This window comes from Phyllobates terribilis, unplaced genomic scaffold (genome assembly GCF_046119375.1).
Source record: "Phyllobates terribilis strain yellow unplaced genomic scaffold, ASM4611937v1 Scaffold_116__1_contigs__length_5312468, whole genome shotgun sequence".
NCBI lineage: Eukaryota > Metazoa > Chordata > Amphibia > Anura > Dendrobatidae > Phyllobates > Phyllobates terribilis.
In genome coordinates this window covers 878541-892804 of record NW_027362876.1, presented here as the reverse complement: position 1 = coordinate 892804, position 14264 = coordinate 878541, and the positions used below count along the sequence as shown (strand labels likewise).

The 14264-nt window shown below is 48.7% G+C and overlaps 1 protein-coding gene across 2 annotated transcripts in view; it reads left to right on the top strand.

The window, feature by feature from the left end:
• The first annotated feature begins 1571 nt into the window (after nt 1–1571).
• Nucleotides 1572–14264, top strand: part of LOC141201464 (uncharacterized) — a 31669-nt gene continuing 18976 nt past the window's right edge. For both annotated transcript variants that reach the window (XM_073663456.1, XM_073663455.1), the window contains exon 1: nt 1572–1653. The gene's annotated coding sequence lies outside the window, so the exon portion shown is untranslated. The remainder of the gene's footprint in view (nt 1654–14264) is intronic.

Genomic DNA, 14264 nt, shown 5'->3' with positions numbered 1-14264 from the left:
TGGATTTTTGGTATAGTATACCAATAAGGTCTCAATGGTAATTCTGGCAGAAGCTTTTCAGCATTAGATTTAGATAGAACGCCTTTCTCTACGTATTTTCTTAATAAAGATCTCAATAAATTTTTATTTTTAAATGTGGGGTCACTAGGTAAAGGTGTATAAGTATTGGAATCTGCCAGTTGCGACAATGACTCTGCCACATAAAAATCTCTATTAAGTAATACTATTTTACCACCTTTATATGCTTTAAGTACAACAACATCCTTCCAAGATTTAATTTCATTCAAAGCCGATCTCTCATTTTGTGACAAATTAGAAAGCGGGGGTACATAAATCAATGATTCAACCTCCCCGATAACACGATCCTGAAAGGTGTCAATAATATTACCAGGACTAATGGGAGGTAGAAAAGAAGACGAGATGCCACCAGTGAAGGCTGCATTCTCATTACCGGCAGGTAAGTCAGACAAAACCTCATAATCAGCATCAAAATAAGCATCAAAATCAGCAGGTGGAATAGTATTCAAATTAGCCAAAACATTAGCCGATTATATAGTAGATTACAGGTTTTTTTTAACGGAAGTTACAATAAAATGTCCCCAATCCCTTTTTTCCTTTCTCCCAATCCATAATGCTGGGGTAAGATTATCTCTACAGAGACCCCTGTACAGGAATATTAGGGCTCCAGCGACATCACATCTATTATACAGAGAATAGCGCTATCTCCATAGCTCTGTAGACAAGGACATAGAGATCAGACAAGGTCCTCATATTCAGGCAGCTTCTATTTTACTCCAACCCTCTTTATAAGAACAAGATCAGAGTCTCATTATACCGAGCAGAGAAGCTCCAGGGACAAAGACCCCGTCTGGTCCTAACACGCTGGGGGCCCGGAGTATCCAGCCACGGGGCCCGGATTCTCTCATTTGTGGCCCCAGCGTTTCTTGTAGAATAAATCCCTTTCTCATCCAGTCCTGTAGTAATGACTTTGTTATCAGGTTTTGTAGGAGGGTTCGTCTGACTCCATCTTATGTTATCAATATCTGTGCGAGAAACAAGAGACGTCCGAGCGCAGTTTTAACGAGTGTCCAGTGTCAGATAAAGAGCCGCGGTGTCTACGACCGAACCTGGGGGGTATACAGCTGTATACAGCATACACACATGGCTCCATATATACACCGCTCAGTACACACACGGCTCCTTACACCTCGTATACATATGGCTCCGCTCCGTACATACACCTCTCCTCTCCGTACACACATGGCTCCGTACTTACAGGGCTCCATAAACACACACGGCTCCGCTCCGTACACCTCGTACACGCGAGGCTCCGCTCCGTACACCTCGTACACACGCGGCTCTGCTCCGTACACCTCGTACATACACGGCTCCGCTCCGTACACCTCGTACACACATGGTTCTGCTCCGTACGCCTCGTACACACGCGGCTCTGCTACATCCACACTGTAAACCCCTCCTGACCCCACACATAAACTTCAGCTCATCCAGCACCATGACAACCAGCACAGCAGAGTCCTGCATCCACTGAGGCCCCTGATCATGTGACCCCTGACTCCTCCCCTCCTGTGACCTCATCACAGCTCCTGTGCGCACAGAGCAGCCATATATCTGGTGGCGGCTCTGCAGGTGGAGGTATGTGGAGACCCCATTACTGGGCGCAGGGGGCATTAACCCCTTCAGCACGGGGACTCTTTTGGGGTCTTGTTTTGCCCCTTTATAAGAATCATAAGGTTTTTGTTCTGTTTCCTGTAATAGATACATACGACCCAACTATGGAGACAGGAAGGGAGGAAACGTATTGGTCTCATAGTACAGGACCCCTTTACTGGCCCCACAGTGTAATGCCCCCATTATGCCCCTTATACAGGATGTATGATGCCCCCACACAGTGTAATGCCCCCATTATGTCCCTTATGCAGGATGTATGATGCCCCCACAGTGTAATGCCCCATTATACTCCTTATGCAGGATGTATGATGCCCCCACACAGTGTAATGCCCCCATTATGCCCCTTATGCATTATGTATGATGCCCCCACACAGTGTAATGCCCCCATTATGTCCCTTATGCAGTATGTATGATGCCCCACACAGTGTAATGCCCCCATTATGCCCCTTATACAGTATGTATGATGCCCCCACACAGTGTAATGCCCCCATTATGCCCCTTATGCAGGATGTATGATGCCCCCACACAGTGTAATGCCCCTTATACAATATGTATGATGCCCCCCACAGTGTAATGCCCCCATTTTGCCCCTTATGCAGGATGTATGATGCCCCCACACAGTGTAATGCTCCCATTATGCCCCTTATGCAGGATGTATGATGCCCCCCACAGTGTAATGCCCCTTATGCAGGATGTATGATGCCCCTACACAGTGTAATGCCCCCATTATGTCCCTTATGCAGAATGTATGATGCCCCCATTATGTCCCTTATGCAGAATGTATGATGCCCCCATTATGCCCCTTATGCAGGATGTATGATGCCCCCCACAGTTTAATGCCCCTTATGCAGTATGTATGATGCACCACACACAGTATAATGTTCCCACAGTACCGCCTGAGGTTGGAATAATTCCTCTGGAGTTGGTTTTACCTTTCCTTGCTCTCCTACATGTACACCCTTGAGCATATATACATGCATGTAGGGGAGCAGGCCTTACTAGATATCGAGGCTTTGTACAGTAATATACCGCATGAGGATGGTATCAGAGGAGTAAGACATTTCTTGAAATTGAGATCAATAGAGTGTAGCAGACATAATGACTTCATAGAGGATCTTCTAAAATTCACTCTTACTCATAACTTCTTCCTTTTTGACAGGAAGTACTTCTCCCAAGCTCAGCTATACTGTGATGGGGAGCCCCTGTACCCCCTCGTATGCTAACCTATTCCTGGGATGGTGGGAGGAAACCACAATATTCAGGGATGATCATAAGCGGTGGCATCTGTGTCACCCCAGGCCTGGATGCCACAAATATTAAAGGCTGTGTCTGAGAGCAGGATGAAGGTTCCATGTTCAGGGACCATTAGCATGCAGCACCTCCTGTCCCAGGCAAGTAGGGGAATCAGGCTGCCCCTATAAAAGCTGGAACTGGGGCAGGGTTAGGGAGACCAGACTCCACTTCTGAAGTGTCCAGAAGGGTTCTCAGAGAAGAGGGACAGGTCAGCAGCAGCTGAGGAGTCCGTGAGGCAGAGGAGAGAATGCGAGCTAGGGACAGAGGCGACGAGAGCCGGTCCTGGCTGAGAGAAGTACACAACCGGACATTGGGGTCCGAGGCTGTCAGGGTTGCAAGCCCAGCAGCAGAGAACCAAACACGCGAGAGATTTCAGGTCCCTTGGCCTAAGAAGCCTGGAGGCTCCGCCACACAGAGGGACCAGTACAGTAGGAGAAAGCAAAAGATACCTAAGGCCCAATTCGCAAGCCATACAGGCAAAGTACACGGCCAGCTCAGGGACGTGGGCTATTACACCACGAAGAGGGGGGTAGTCAGAAAGAGCATAGAGAGAACGGTAGGCCTACACCCTGACCAGTGGGGCTCGCCCGAATGCTCTCAGATACCCAGGCCCACTCCTAACCGGTACTCCTGTTGGGTCAGTAATAACGTCTGCAATAAAGACCCTGGACTGTTTGAAGCGGACTCTGAACTCTTACTATTGGGGCCTGCACTATCACCCCCAGCATTCACCTACACTGCCCTGAGGCTACACTCTTCCCGTGGGGAGTTGTCCTACCCCTGTGCTGCACACCAACACCAGCCTCAGTGGTCTGCCTCGCAGCGGCGGTTAGCTCTGACCGCAATCCACGGGTGGCGTAGTCGGACTTTCAAAACACTGATAAATAGATTGCCACAATTTGGTCTGACCACCCTGAGCCACGGGATCGGGTTGCCACTACTACCCCCAGCATCGCATAGAAGCCCGGTTCCGGGTGCCCCACGGCCCAGGGGGCGAGTCAGCTTTGGTGTAGTCGGCAGGATTGTGACCAACCCGCCACAAACGGGTATTGCGTGCCTGAAAAAGACTTTATACTTACCTGAGTGAAGTTTCCCGCCATTCGGGGCCATTTCCCGCCAATCGGAGCCGTTTCCCGCCATCGGGCGCCATCTTCGGAACGCTGAAGCCCCGCCCTACGCTGAGACGCTGCGCAAGGTCCTGGAAGGAGATCCAGCGGACGCAGACGTCATCACCGAGCGACGCAAGGTCCTCGCCCAGAGCATCGCGAACAGAGCCGCGGCCTACAGAAGAGGATCGCCGGAAGGTAGGCCATGGTTAACTAGGGGGGAGGAAGATGTTGGACGCGGAGGGACCCTCTACCACCAGCATAGCCGCTGCAGCTGTGATGCCGTTTTCCATGCCCTATATCCCCGGAGCGGCCTGGCTGCCACAGTATGCCGGCGAGTCGCATACCTTGGGCGACTTTAAAGAAAGGCTGTATAGCCTGTTCAAAGTTTACCCCCTGACAGAAGAACAGAAAGTAAGCATACTGATAGGGCAGTTAACTGGTGCGGCCCAGCGGGAGGTAAAGTCTTGGACAGCTGAGGGGAAAAGGACTGTAAGGGGGGTTCTGACCCGTCTACGGGACACCTTTTGATACCCGTACCTCAGCAGAAATCAAGATGCGGTTCTATGGATGTAAGCAGCGAGCTCAAGATAGCATCAGAGACTATGCCCTAAATTTACAGGAAGCCTTGGGGGCAATTAAGCAAGCTGACCCTGGCAGCGTGCAGGATACAGATAAACTATTTACTGACCAGTTCATAGAAGGTCTGCTGTCCAGCGCCCACAGAACTCACCTGCGCCTCATGGCCCTACAGAACCCCGATTTGACTTTTGCACAGTTCAAAGATAGGGCCATCCGGGTGCTCCGAGAACCCGCACCCGGTGGCGCTGTATTTTCTCGGCGCCCTGCCATCACTTACCACCAGGAGGCTGCGCCCTACCCTGCAGACCTTGTGGGGGCTGATGCGCAGGCCATAAACCCATCCCCGCCTGCAAACTAACAAAGAGTGTTGCTGCATTGACCAGGACCGTACAGTCGTTACAGATGGACCCGTCAGGACCAATCAAGCTGGCTTCCAGCCCGGAGGATGTCCCGTGGCATCGACGGAGGAGAATCCTGTCGTTCAGAGGGAGGCCCGCCGATCGTTACACTGAGGATGGACAGCCGATTTGCCGCCGTTGTAGCCAGCCGGGACACGTAGCCAGGTACTGTGCTTTAAATGGGTCCGACCTGGGGCAGAGGGCCAACCCCCAGGCATAAGGTCACCAGGCTCGTCTAATTGGCGTGATAAGTATGTAGGGGGACGCCCTTTTTTACCCGTAGTGCTGGACTGTATCCCCATGAGTGCACTGCTGGACACCGGGTCCCAAGTGACTACCATCCCCTATGTACTTTTCAAGCAGTACTGGAGTGACACTGACATAACCTGCTCTCCAGACAGTGACTTGAGCATCATCACTAGCAATGGCCAGCCCGTGCTGCAGGTGGAGTTCAGAGAGATGACCATTAAGATTGAAAAAGTTGAACTGCCGGCACAGGGAGTGATCATTGTGGACATTGACAGTCGAGAAAGTCACCCTAAAATAACCTTGGGTACTAATGTGATTGAAAATTGTCTTTCAGAAGTGATTGTAATTTTGCAGCAGGTGGCGATGAATGCGAGCTCCAGCCAACAGAGGGTCCTCCAGAAGGAGATAAGAGCCCTGATGAGACGGCATCAGGTAGAACTGTCTGGTGGTGAGATCGGTAGCGTGAGGATGAGCGACCCGTTCCCCATTGCCATGCCTCCCAAAAGTGAAATGATGATCTGGTGTCGGACTGCAATCGGGTTAAGAGGGAGAGACTACCAAGCCATGGTAGAACCCGTGTACTCAGACAGCAGGCCCACCATTTTGACAGCCCGGGGGGTGGTTGATGTCCGCCTTGGAAGGGTGCCCGTCCGGATCTTTAAACATCGGGGAAAGGGAAGTACACTTGCCCCGGTACGCTACATTAGCCAAATTGTTTGCTGTCGAACACAATGCTCTCAGGGTCTTGGAACCCTTGCCTCCATCTCCACCGGTGGAGGATAGTGGCTCCCAGAAACACAAGGAGGACTGGTGCCAGAAACTCCACGTGGGTGCTGACTCCACTCCCTTGCACCAAAAGCAAGGAGTCTACCGGGTGGTTCAGGAGTACGAGAGAATCTTTAGTAAGCACCCGCTAGACTTCGGCAGGGTGAAAGGGGTAGAACACCACATCCCCACGGGGAGCCACCCACCAATAAAAGAGAGATACAGACCTGTACCCCCTGCACATTATCAGAACGCAAAGGGCATGCTTAGAGAAATGAAAGAAGCCGGGGTCATTAGAGACAGCTGTAGCCCCTGGGCAGCCCCCTTGGTTCTGGTAAAAAAGAAAGACGGTACCATGAGAATGTGCGTGGACTATAGACAAATCAATCGTATCACCCATAAAGACGCGTACCCGTTACCTAGGATCGAGGAGTCTTTAGCCGCACTAAAATCAGCTAACTTCTTCTCTACTTTGGATCTTACTAGCGGGTACTGGCAGGTTCCTGTGCAGAGGCTGACAAGGAGAAGACCGCCTTCACCACCCCGAAGGGATTGAGTGAATTCAACTGTATGCCATTCGGGCTCTGCAATGCACCCGGGACCTTCCAGAGGCTGATGGAATGCTGTCTAGGGCACCGAAACTTCGAGACGGTCTTACTTTACCTGGACAACGTGATTGTCTATTCGAAGACTTACGAGGACCATCTGAAACACCTGGCCGAGGTGTTCGAAGCCCTGGCAGGCTATGGCCTGAAAGTAAAGCCCTCAAAGTGTCACCTGTTAAAACCGAAGGTACAGTACCTAGGGCACGTGGTGAGTGCTGAAGGAGTAGCCCCCGACCCGACAAGGTTACAGCCATCAAGAGCTGGCCAAGCCCCTCTAACATCAAAGAAGTGAGGCAATTCCTCGGGTTGGTAGGCTACTACCGAAGGTTCATCCCCGGGTTCACTAAGATGGCAGCTCCAATGCAGGACCTCCTGATAGGTCAGTCTAAATCCAGAAGTCACAAGCCACCCTTCAAGTGGGACAAGCCGGAAGAGGAGTCCTTCCGCCAGTTGAAGATGGCCCTCATGGGGGATGAGATCCTGGCCTACCCCGATTATGGCCAGCCTTTTATCCTCCACACAGACACCAGTAATGTGGGGCTAGGAGCCGTACTGTCCCAAAACCAACAGGGCAGAGAAAGGGTGATCGCGTACGCCAGCCGGAAGCTGAGGCCCACTGAAAGGAACCCGGAGAATTACAGCTCCTTCAAGCTAGAATTCTTGGCAGTGGTGTGGGCCGTCACAGAACGGTTTAAACATTACCTGGTCTCCGCAAAGTTCACCGTGCACACGGACAACAACCCGTTGACACACCTGCACAATGCAAGACTTGGTGCCCATCATCTCATATTTTATGTAGTGATGAAGTAGATCTACATGCCTATTGCATGATGGGAGAATGTGCAATACTTGTGTGACGATACAGCATAAAATCTTAATTAGCCAGACGATTAGATTTGTTAATCCAAGACAAATACATTATTGTGTTTTATTAGAGATTGCTGGCTGTGTTTTACTAATGTTCTGCTTGCTCGTCCATTTATGTACACTAATTTAACTTGTAAAGTGTCCAGCATTCCACTAATCTCATTAGTATCTCAGGAGCCTCTAACCATTGTTCAAGAAATTGTCTAGGCCCATTGTGTAAGTGTTGAAAGGAGAATCCGGCAGAGCCTTCACCACAGGGAGTCTCACATGTAGACCCAGGTGATGAGGTCACCTGAGAAAGATACCTCCACTAATACACACTTAGCTTTGGGGGAGGAGGGTGAGAGCAGTTCTGCCATTCAGGGGGCTGAGCCCAGAGAAGCAGAAGGGACATGTGTTTCTGTAGCAGTCACACTTGAAACAGAGATTGGAGAAAGACTTTACAAAGAGAATGAGAGACATCCTTCAGGACAGCAGATGGATTGCATGGCATTATCCAAAGAGGCACAGATTTCTATTCTAAATGATTCTATTGTAAGGGTATCGGCCCTGACTGGAAAGATACAGATCTTCTTCATTTGACTATCAGAGAGACCATGGATACATTTTGGGGAGACCAAGAGAGGACAAAGAAGTCACCTGGCCCCATGGATATATTGTTTGGGGATGGCAGGAGGGACCCACCAGTCCCCTCCAACCCACGGAGACATTCGGAGAAGCCAGATTGGGACCCGCCAGTCATCTGGCCCCATGGAAACTCTTGGAAAGGCCAGGTTGGGACCCTCGGGTCTCGTGGTCTTGTACCTCGATGGACTGCTAGCTTCCTAAGCTTGCCGCTACCTCCTCTTTGTGGGGCCCTGCCAGAAGCGGGGAGCCACTGGTTGTGGTAGTCGGGCCTGGAAGTTTCCAAAGTCGCAGTTGTTCTATCCCAGGCAGGTGGAGAAGGATGGGTGAGACTGTGTAATGTTGTACCATCTTTGGTATTTGCTAGGACTGTTTTGTGTGTTTATTGTCCTATTTTGTGGTTTAATAATGTATTGCCACGCTGTTTTACCATCACCCTGTGTTGTCTGAGTAGTATTATGCCCACGGAAGACCCAGTGTCTTCGCAATTTTTTTTTAGTCTCCCATGATGCTGATCTCAGAGAGAGGATTTTTGTGAGATGGAATGCAATCCAATACCATATGTGCTCCGGCGTGGAACGCAGACATCCGGCCATACGCAATCGCAGACAATGATCCTAGATATGTTCTGGCGTAGAACGCATAACTATGGGAATGTTCAGTCATGGGTACCAGTGGGGCGGTCTCAATCAGTTTATTTGGTGTTTCAGTGTAAAGCACGTCACTTCCGGACATGCACACTATGGTATGGAAATTATCGAACTGCTAGTGCATGAGAATTCGCGCAGGTTCAGTACATTATTGTAGACATACTCCATTCTATATATCCTATGACAATTCACATCTAGGAATGGGAATGGGTCTCCTAGTCTGAGGAGGGGTTTTGGATGAAGTGGGATATTTAAACATGGACACCTGGCTATTAGACACACTATGCTGAACATCATGAATTATCATCCCTGTATCAAGCCTCCTGATGAAGCTGTTGGGGAAACGCGTTGAGGCGGATTATTGAAACATTCTGAGTACCATACCCTTTCCTTTATATATACCTTGATACGTATCTGGTTCTATTTAATGTATCAGTGTATTATATACAGTTGAAACCACAAGTTTACATACACTATATAAAAAGACACACTGGAATGTTTTTCTCAATATCTGACATGAAATCAGAAAAAACCTTTCCCGTTTTAGGTCAATTAGGATTATCATAATTTTTAATATTTGCCAAATGCCAGAATAATGAGAGAGCGAATGTTTTAAGGCATTTTTATTACTTACTGCAAAGTCAAAAGTCAAAGTCGCGGAGATCGCATTAAATCTCCGGTGCCATCTTACTTCAGGGTAGATGGCGCCGCCTTCCCCCACACCCACGATCGCTGTGATTGGCTGTTCAATTCTGAACAGCCAGTCACAGCATTTCTCACTGTTTCTGGCAATCAGATTGCCGGAAACAGTGATGTGCAGCCTGGGATCGGTGCTCATAAGAGCATCGATCCTAGGCTGTTGCTAAGAGACCCAAGCCCTCACCCCAACCCGCTATGATCGGTGTGATTGCCAATCACATCGATCTCACCGATCATAGCGCGACCGCGCGGTGACTGGGCAGTCATGGGGCAGTGACCGACTGGTGACCTACCTGTCACCGCCCCATGACTCCTTGTGATGTCAGCAGAGGCCCCAGACAGCTCTGATTGGAGCGATCGATGATGACATCGGTCACTCCAATCAGAGTACCTGAACACCTCCCTGTGACCCTCTGTGATGCTGCCCAGGCCCCAGCCATCTCTGATTGGTGCGATCGATGATGACAATAAGAGTGCCTGACCGGGAGGTGACCAGCCTGTGACCTACCTGTCACCACCCTATCACCCCCCCTGTGACCGCCCTGCAGATCCTCACACTTGGTGAGGATATCTATAGAGCGGTCATATTTGATCACCTCTGTGCTGGGCCTTGTGTTGCCACAGAAGCACCTGTGACACCACAAGACCTTCTTCTCACGTGCTCCAGTCGCTGCTGCTCCGGCGTCCTGCGGTCTCCTGGATCCTGGGTCTCCTGCTCCGTGTCTTGCTGCTGCAGGTCTTGCTCCTGAACCTGCTGCTGAAAGAAGAACAGATAAGACTTTGGTAAGTCCATCCCTTTTCTCCCCTCATCCACCCCAACCCCCTCCTTTTTACCCACCCTGCCCCCAGTTTTTTTTTTTTTTTTTGTGCGTCCTGCAGCGGCCGAGGGCTGACCAGTGACTACGTCGCTGATCAACGTCCAAGCTCGCTGCTTTTCAGGACTTTTTTTCATCATCTCTGTCAATTATTTCTCCCCTCCCCCGCCCCCCCCCCACTTTGCACCACCTCCGTGCGTGCATCCAGCAGCCGCCGAGAGTTGATTGGTGACGCAAATCACCGATCAGCACTCGTGCTCGCTACTTTACCTTTTTTTTCAACTAACCTTTTTTCTTTTCTAGAGGGCAGTCACGCTGTCCGATTGTGCGCCTTGCTGGGCCACAGAAGCCTGTGACACCACAATCGCAGCTCCTGCTCCAGAAGACATCTTACAGATGACATCTGAAAGACAACAACTGTAAGTAGGATTTTTTGATCCCTCCTCATCCACCCCAATCCCCCTCTCACCCTTCCCATCCCCCTTTCTGCCACCAAGTGCTGATCATCACATCATCGCTCGACTGTTGTCCTTTTCTTTTTTTTTTGTGCTTCCTGCAGCGGCCGAGCGCTGATCAGTGACCACAGATCTTATTCCTATCGCATACCTTTTTGCAGTCCAGTGAGCGTCAGTAACAAATAGCCAGGGATCGCTAATCAGCAGGTGCTCTGCCCAAAGAAAGATTTTTCCTTCGAAATCCTGTTAACAGATAGAAGGTGGCACTCCAGCAAGCGATTGAATATGAAGATCCTTTATTCTTTACACACAATTTTAAAACATACAGCCGGGAAAGCGGGAGTCCTTCAAGTGCTACTAAACCGCCACTCAGACGCCCCAGGAGAAAAGATGAATCAGCGCCCCCCCCACTACTGACCCCGTGTGGACCTCGCCCCCCCAAAAATTATTACCACTGATTCCTGATTTTGTGGCGGAATCAGGAATCAAGTTTGACACCACCGGCCTCACAGAACTAGACTTTTTCAAAGTCTTTTTCTCTGAGGATCTTGTAAACCTCATGGTGGGCCAAACTAATTTATACGCTCATCAATTTTTGGAACAAAACCCCTCTTCATCATTTTCTAACTGGTCTCCTGTAGACGCAGTAGAAATAATGAAGTTTTGGGGCCTGGTCCTTCATATGGGAACCTGAAGAAGCCAGAACTTTGGCAATATTGGAGTGTTGACATTTTGTATAACACTCCAGTGTTCCAAATGGTCATGACCCGGAAACGTTTTCAGGCCATCCACAAGTTCTTGCATTACAACGATAATGCAAGGTGTCCTGCACGCGATGACCCGAACTTTGATCATCTTTTCAAAGTTCGGCTGGTCATCGACCACTTCAACAACAAGTTTGCTGAAGTGTTCGTGCCCCAAAGGGACATCTGCGTGGATGAGTCCTTAATGGCTTTTATGGAGCGGCTTGGATTCCGGAAGTACCTGCCCATTAAGAAGGCCAGGTACGGAATCAAGCTGTATAAACTTTGTGAGAGTACCTCAGGGTACACTCACAAGTTTAGAGTTTATGAAGGGAAGGACTCCCCGATTGAATGCCCCCCTGTTCTGGGAGTGAGTGGGAAAATTGTGAAACTTGATGCACCCACTGCTGGATAAAGGTTATCACTTGCATGTGGATAACTTTTATACCAGTGTCTCTCTCTTCAAGTCCCTCTCTGTGCGACGTACCGCAGCCTGCGATACTGTCCGCAAAAATACAGAGGCCTCCCAAAGACGCTAATTGGGCAGCTGCTCAGAAGGGGTGAGAGCAGAGCCCAATGTAGCGACCACCTTCTGGTGGTCAAGTACAAGGACAAGAGGGATGTCCTTTTCTTGACCACCATACAAGGTGATGGCAGCACCCTCAGCACTGTACAAGGTTCCACTACACAGGTCGTCAAACCAGACTTTGTAGTGGGGTACAACAAGTACATGGGGGGAGTTGATCTCTCTGATGAAGTTCTCCAGCCTTACAGTGCTTTGAGAAAGGCCAAGGTGTGGTACAAGAAGTTGGCCGTGCACATTGTACAGATGGCAATGCACAACGACGCTTTACTTCTGTCACAATGTGCAGGCTAGACTTCTACGTTGTACCTTCAGTTCCAGGAGGTAGTTATCAAGGCCCTGATATTTTGCAGTGGTGACTGAGCGGGCCCCAGTACTTCCAGAACTGAAGGTCCTTGAATTGTACCAGACCAGCATTTCCCAAGGCAAATGCCTCACAGCGAAAAAAAAGGTAAGTCACAAAAGAAGTGCCGAGTTTGTTTGATAAATGGTGTCCTTGCGTATTCACCTTTTATAATGTGACACCTGCCCCGACAAACCTGGACTGTGCATGAAAGAATGCTTCAAAAGATACCATACTTCCATGGACTACTAAATTAATTTCTGACGTATGACAACCTGACGGAACACTACACAACTGACGTAGTGTTCGTCAGGTTGTCATACGTCAGTTGTGTAATATTCGACAGGTTATCCTACACAACTGACGTATGACACTACATTATAAGATTCACAAATCGGGTATCCGTTCCAAAAAGGGGGCACTTATTGGCCATTTCCACTGTTTAGGCACATCAGGGGCTCTGAGAACGTGACATGACGCCCGCAGACCATTCCATCAAAGTCTGCATTCTAAAACGTCACTCCTTCCCTTCCGAGCCCTGACGTGCGCCCAAACAGTAGTTTTCTCCAACACATGGGGTATCGGCGTACTCAGGAGGAATTGGACAACAGATTTTGAGGTCCACTTTCTCCTGGTACCCTCGTGAAAATAAAAACATTTAGGCTAAAAGATCCTTTTTGTGGAAAGAAAAAAGATTTTTTTTCATGACTCTACGTCATAAACTTTTGCGAAACACTTGGGGGTAAAAAGTGCTCACCACACTTCTAAATAAGTTTCTTAAGGGTCTAGTTTCCAAAATGGGGTTACTTGTGGGGGGTTTCCACTGTTTAGGCACATGGGGTCCGCTGTCAATTCCAGCGAATTTTGCATTGAAAACCTCAAATGGCGCTCCTTCCCTTCCAAGCCCTGCCGTGCGCCCAAACAATGGCTTTTCCCCACATATGGGGTATCAGCATACTCAGGAGAAATTGCACAACAACTTTTGGTTTCCAATTTCTCCTGGTACGCTTGTGAAAATAAAAAAAATTGGGGGTTAAAGTAAAATTTTAGTGAAAAAAAAGTTAAATGTTCATTTTTTCCTTTCACGTTCTATTAATTGCTGTGAAGCATGTGAAAGGTTAATAAACTTATTGAATGTGGTTTTGAGCACCTTGAGGGGTGCAGTTTTTAGAATGGTGTCACTTTTGGATATTTTCTGTCACAAAGACCCCTCAAAGTGACTTCAAATGTGACGGCGACCCCAAAGAAATGGTTTTGTAAATTTTGTTGTAAAAATGAGAAATCTCTGGTCAACTTTTAACCCTTATAGCTCCCTAAAAAAAAAAAAAAAATGTTTTCCAAAATTGTGCTGATGTAAAGTACTCATATGGGAAATGTTATTTATTAACTATTTTGTGTGACATATCTCTCTGATGTAAGGGCATGAAAATTCAAAGTTTGAAAATTGTGAAATTTTCAAAACTTTCCCCAAATTTCCATTTTTTTTCACAAACGCAAGTGATATCAAAGAAATTTTACCACTATCATGAAGTACAATATGTCCCGAATAAACAGTCTCGGAATCAGGGGGATCCTTTGAAGCGTTCCAGAGTTCTTACCTCATAAAGTGACAGTGGTCAGAATTGTAAAAATTGGCCTGGTCATTAACGTGCAAACCACCCTGGGGGGTAAAGGGGTTAAGCTGAATGATTTGGGTCAAGCATTTGGGATATCCTTCCACAAGCTTCTCACAATAGTTTGGTCGGAATTTGGGCCCATTCCTCCTGACAAAACTGTTGTAACTGACCCAGGTTTGTAG